Genomic DNA, 5921 nt, shown 5'->3' with positions numbered 1-5921 from the left:
TGTTACGGACACAAACGAAGCACAATTGACGCAAATTATGCGCATGCGTGTTCAACAGTAAATTTAGGCGCGGTATTTAATTCAAAAATTATTTATTGAAAAATGGTAAATACATTGTGACTAAAGAATGTAATATGGAAACATTTAAAGTATATCAAATGCATAACGCGTTTAACAAATAATTTTTACCTTATTCTTAATTCCCCCCTAATTAAAAATTAAGCAATTTTCGCTTCATTAGAGAAAAATTAGCAAAATAAAAGGACCAAAAGCATCATATCGTTCAATTTAATTTGTTCATTTATGATTTAATATAAAATCTACATAAATAGGTCAGTTTCTTGCTCAAAAACAAAATAAATTTAACATAAAACAATCTAGTCATGTCATTGTCAAACGTGCTTTTTTATATTTTAATCTGTACTAGCAAATTTATGTAAAATAAGTAAGTTTTTAGCAGAAAGATGTTAAAAAGACGCAAACATAATACCTACGTATTACCTGTTTCACAACTATAAAAACGCGAACGTCACATTTTACCAAATTATTTTTTAAATAAGATTGATAAAAGTGCAAGAAATATTTATTAATATTTCGATAAGTCTTTGAAAAAACAAATTGCATTAGCTATTAGTTTTTTGAAGTGCAAGAATAATAATTTGTAACAGCTAATATTAGCTGTTTCAACACAATAGAACTGCCAATGTGGCATTTTCTCTAAAACTAAGTTGTTATAATGATTCATGCACTTCAAAAATGCTAATACAATCGTTTCAAAAAACAATTCAAAACTGTTTAAATGACATTTAAGAGAATATATTAGCTATTTCAAAACTATAAAGACGCCAACGTCAAATTTTATCAAATTATTTTCTTAATTAAGATTGATAAAATTGTAAAATAGTTAATAATGATCTCTCATTGAAGTTATAAATTACATCGGCTGTTATTTCCTTGAAGTTCGTGAATAATATATAACAGCTGATTTTGAGAGAAAATGTGACTTTGGCGTTTTTATGGTTTTGAAACAGCTAATATCTCATGCCATTTCTACCACCATTTCTGACACTTCTACACAGGAGGATTCAGAAATTACGGACAAACTCTCTTATCTCTAATTATCTTTTTTCGTTTCGGAATTATTTAACTTTTCGTTATAAAGAAGACCAGTATTTGAAAAATCACTGCAAAGTCGCGTATGAATAATTGCCGAAAAATTTGCAACAGAAAAACTGAGAATACCCTTTAGCAATAGTCAACTGTTACCTAAAACATGCCGATAATACACAGGGTGTGCCAAAACAAAAAAAGTTGAATAACTCATTTTTTTAATTAGTCAAATTAGTACATATCAAAAGAAATTATCTACCATTTAACTTATCAGATTCTAGGATAACAAATTTTTTTGTAATAGAATCAATTTTTTGAAAAATCTCGACAAATATTTAAAATTTGATATGCAAACCTTATACCGCTAGAAAACTTATCAAAAATGCTATCGATATATGAAACAAATACAAGGTAATCCATTTGAAAAAAAATAGTTATCCAACTTTTTGCGTTTAGGTACACTGCCCCAATATCAAAACTCAAATTAAAAATCAACGACTTTTTTTTCGAAAATTTTGCACTTTGATGCACTGCCTCAAAATACACCTATAGACAAATAATCGTTGACATTAGACTATAGTTAACTAAGCGAAAGTGAAAAAACACACCATACAAGTAAACATTTTAAAAATTGGTCAAAACATTCTTCTATATACAATAAAATCACATACGATTTTTTTTGAATTTTAGGTACATTATAAAGAGGTGTAAAGTGCCTGAGTGTAAAACTTGACTCACCTCGTATACAGCGTGCTCAAAAACTGGCGCACCAACTCAATGGTGTGTGGTAGAGAACTGGTTACATATAAAGGTAAAAATAGTAAAAAAAATCTTTAAGTTATTGATAAATAACGGATTTTAGATAAATGATATGTGGCAACGTTGTCTAACAGTCATAATCGCAATAGAAATTGAGCAACAATAAAAATAAATTATTTTTAAAACGGTTTCCTAGGAAATAATTCCCAGTGTTGGCACATCTACACATTGTGATTTTTTGAATAAATTTTATTTTTTTAAATTAAAAAAATTGCTAAAATATGATTTAGTAAATTTAAAAATAATTATTCATCGTTTTCTTACGGAACGATTACCTGGTATGAAACATAAAAACATAAAAAAAATAATTAAAACTAAAAAAGTTAACACAATAAGTTTGTAGCTCCAGATTTTTTAAAATATGACATTACGAATTTTTTCAACATTTTTCCCGTAGTCTGCACTTGCTTCTGAATAACGTACCACTGAGTTGGTGCGCCAGTTTTTGAGCACCCTGTATTATCTGCGTGCTTTAACTAAAACTCGTCTATTTGTTAAAAGTACAAGGTATACTCAATTTTTTGTTGCAAATTTGCCGGAAAATCTTCATAGGTAACTTTGCATTGATTTTTTCAAAAATTGGTCTTTTTTGTAACGAAATGTTAAACAATTCCAAAATGAAAAAGATAGACCCATAATAGTTACATTCTTTTTTTGCGTAGATTCCAATTATGCAAAAATATATATTTTACTTTAAAAAATATAACGTTAGTTTACCACCCTATATACAACACCCTGTGCATAATAAAAATATTTTTAGTTTGTAGACTTTAAGTCAATCTATTGGATAATAAGAACAACATAGGAATATTACAATTACCAAAAACGTTATTGACCGATAGTAGTTAGAAGTGCCTGTTCAAGACACACCAAAAAAATGTAAAAACACCCTGATTTTCAAGGGTAAACAAAAAAGCAAAAAAAAAAACGTTAAAACACCACCGATTTTCCAGGTAGTTAAAAAAACATCAAATAATCATAAAAACACCCCGATTTTCACGGGTGAACAGAAAAGCAAAGAAAATCGTTATAATATCCCGATTTTCAAGGGTAAGCAGAAAAGCAAAAAAAAATCGTGAAAACACCCCGATTTTCCAGGTAGTTAAAAAAAATAAAAAATATTCTGAATCAAAGATTCATCATGAAGGCATAGCCGAATATCAAGCAAAATAACCCAATTTTCAAGGTAATCTAAAAAAAGTAGTGAACCTTGAGGACACAGGCATTTTTTAAGTAAAACACCCTGATTTTCAGGGGTAATCAGAAAAGCAAAAAAAAATCGTGGGCCATAGTGCACACAGGCATTTTTTAAGTAAAACACCCTGATTTTCATGGTAGTTAAAAAAAGTAAAAATATTAAGCAAATAGCATGGAATTTCAGTGACGGATGGGCATCCGTCACTGAATTTAAGACGATATAAGGACATCACAAGTTTTTAATCAATTTCATCAGTATTCGCCTTTGGCCTGCGGAGCAGTAGTCCACTTTGTGGACGCTCTGGGCCGATTTCATCAGCATTCAACAGATTTTTAATGATATCCTTTCAGGACAAAGTCACTTTTAAGGTAAAACACCCTGATTTTCAAGGTAGTTCGAAAAGTACAAAATCGCTAGCGCTCATGAAGGACTTCGTCCGAATTTCAAGCAAAACACCCCGATTTTCAAGGGTAAACAGAAAAGCACAAAAAGTCGTAAAAACACCCCGATTTTTCAAGGTATATTTTAAAATCAATATTTTTAAGGTAAAACACCCTGATTTTCAAGGCAAATAGAAAAGCAGAAAAATTGTGAAAATGTCTCGATTTCAAGGTAGATAGAATACTTAGTTTTCTTAATCATTTTGCTTTGGTTATAAAACACCGTGTCTAATATCGCTAGCGCTCATGAAGGTCTCGCCCATTGGGCCTCGACTGGCGTTGCCAGGCTTCGTCCGAATTTAAACAAAAATCATCAATTACCGTTTAAGTGGGCTTTTTCTAGGTATTTCTCTCTAGGAAAATAGTTAAAGTTACTGACAAATTCCTCTTCACGTAAATTTATTTCTTTTTCATTTATTTTATCAGCCTTATATAAATGCAATAACTGTCGATAAAATTTATAAACCAACTTATATTCTTCAATTCTTTCTGATATTTTTAACCTCTTATCTAAGATTTCTATTACCCCTGCGCCAAGAGATAAACAAACTAGTGGAGGTAGTGCTAACGATGATAATCCCGATACACTAAATAATAATTTACTAATAGATAATCCGATTCCAATTTTATAAAAATATAAGTAACTTTTTCTGTATACATACAAGCGTTTTTGTAGATATGTTTCCATTTATAACATATAGATAATATATTTTTTTAATTACGTTCATGATGAATCTTTGATTCAGAATATTGAAATAGTAGTTTTCTCATTTAAACGACACGGTATCTGTTTAAAAGAATATAATATATCATAAAAATCTTTGCCTCTGTTGACATTAATTATCACATATATACAGTAATGACCACATAAAACAGAAGAATTCATTTGTAGCTGCGTGCTATTCCACGCAATATTTTTTCCACTTCTTAATAAATACTTTTTAATTTTTTCTGGTGGAGAAATACCAAAACTGTCAAAATATAAAATATGTCTTAAATATGGTTTGTTTATGTAACATACCCAGTGTGAGCCATAACAATTAGAAGGTTGAAAATTAATTATGCCTGATTCATCTTTTCTAATTTTTTTTGGTAACATGTCAATTGCAAAAACACCTCGAAAATTTCGCGTAGCCTTCTCATTTTTCATAATATTAGATATTTCTATATTACTTAACCCCTTTTTCCTATCAATTTTATTCCTTGTCCATATGCCTTCGTCGTCTTTTTTTTTATACCATCTCCAAAAGCTTTTTGTGCTAATTTAGTACCAGCATAACCAGCAGCACCTAACCCCAATGCTTTGGCTACAGCTAACGCTGCAGGAATTAAAGCAGGTAAAAATCCACCTATCTGTGTTGGAGAAAATTTTATATTACAATATTTTTTCTTCTCTTTTTTACACTTTTTAATTTCATCAATCTGATTTTCTCTTAATTTAATAGTATTATTAGGTCTTTCTGTTAAATCGAATCTTATATTACAATCTATTCTTTTTTCTTTACAACTTTGGAGTTTCTTTATTTGATTGGGTGATAAATATACTCTATAATCATTCATTGTTTTCGGTTCAGTCATCGTCGTCTTCGACCCACTGGCCTTGCCAGTCATTTATTTAAATTAAAAACCCTCTACTTCATTTCCAAGTAAATCTTTTCATCTATAATATTCATATTTGCAATTCTTTGAGATTCAACTACAGCATATATGTAGTAATTAACATTTTGATAATCTTTTAATGTCCAATTAACTTCTAGTTCAGATGATTTTGTTTTACTAAATAAATTTTCATCATTTTCTCTTGTTACATCAAAAGCAACAACTAAATAAAGGTTACAAAAATCTTTATAGCTAACACACGTGCCTTCATCCAAATCTTTTTTATAATTACATGAAAGGAATGCTGCATACAAGCGTTGTAAATCCCTATTATTCACCTGATATTCATAAGTAGGATGTTGGGTACCATTGATTTTAATATTTATTCTTTCTAAATTCATATTATCAAAAATCATCAGTGACTTGGTAAAATTATCGTTTCGTTCGGCTCTAGAAAACACTATAAAAACTCTAGATATTTTATTTTGATTATTTACAACGCGCCAGTTTCCACTTCCAGAAGACCACAAATTACTACGGTAACAGTTAAGCGCATTCCATCCACAAAGAAAGTTAGATTTGCTAACTAATAATGAAGATAACATTTTTTCAGTTTCTAATGAGGGCTTAACTATTGGGATCCACAAACTAATATCAGATATTTCATAATCATAATTTCCATCAACTTTAGCGTGTAATATATTTTTCACCCTATTTTTACGTAATTCAATGCGAATTTTTCCATTCAAAACTTT

Source organism: Tribolium castaneum, chromosome 7 (genome assembly GCF_031307605.1).
Source record: "Tribolium castaneum strain GA2 chromosome 7, icTriCast1.1, whole genome shotgun sequence".
In the NCBI taxonomy this organism is placed as follows: domain Eukaryota; kingdom Metazoa; phylum Arthropoda; class Insecta; order Coleoptera; family Tenebrionidae; genus Tribolium; species Tribolium castaneum.
The sequence above is the reverse complement of the archived record's forward strand: the minus strand, read 5'-3'. Positions refer to the sequence as shown.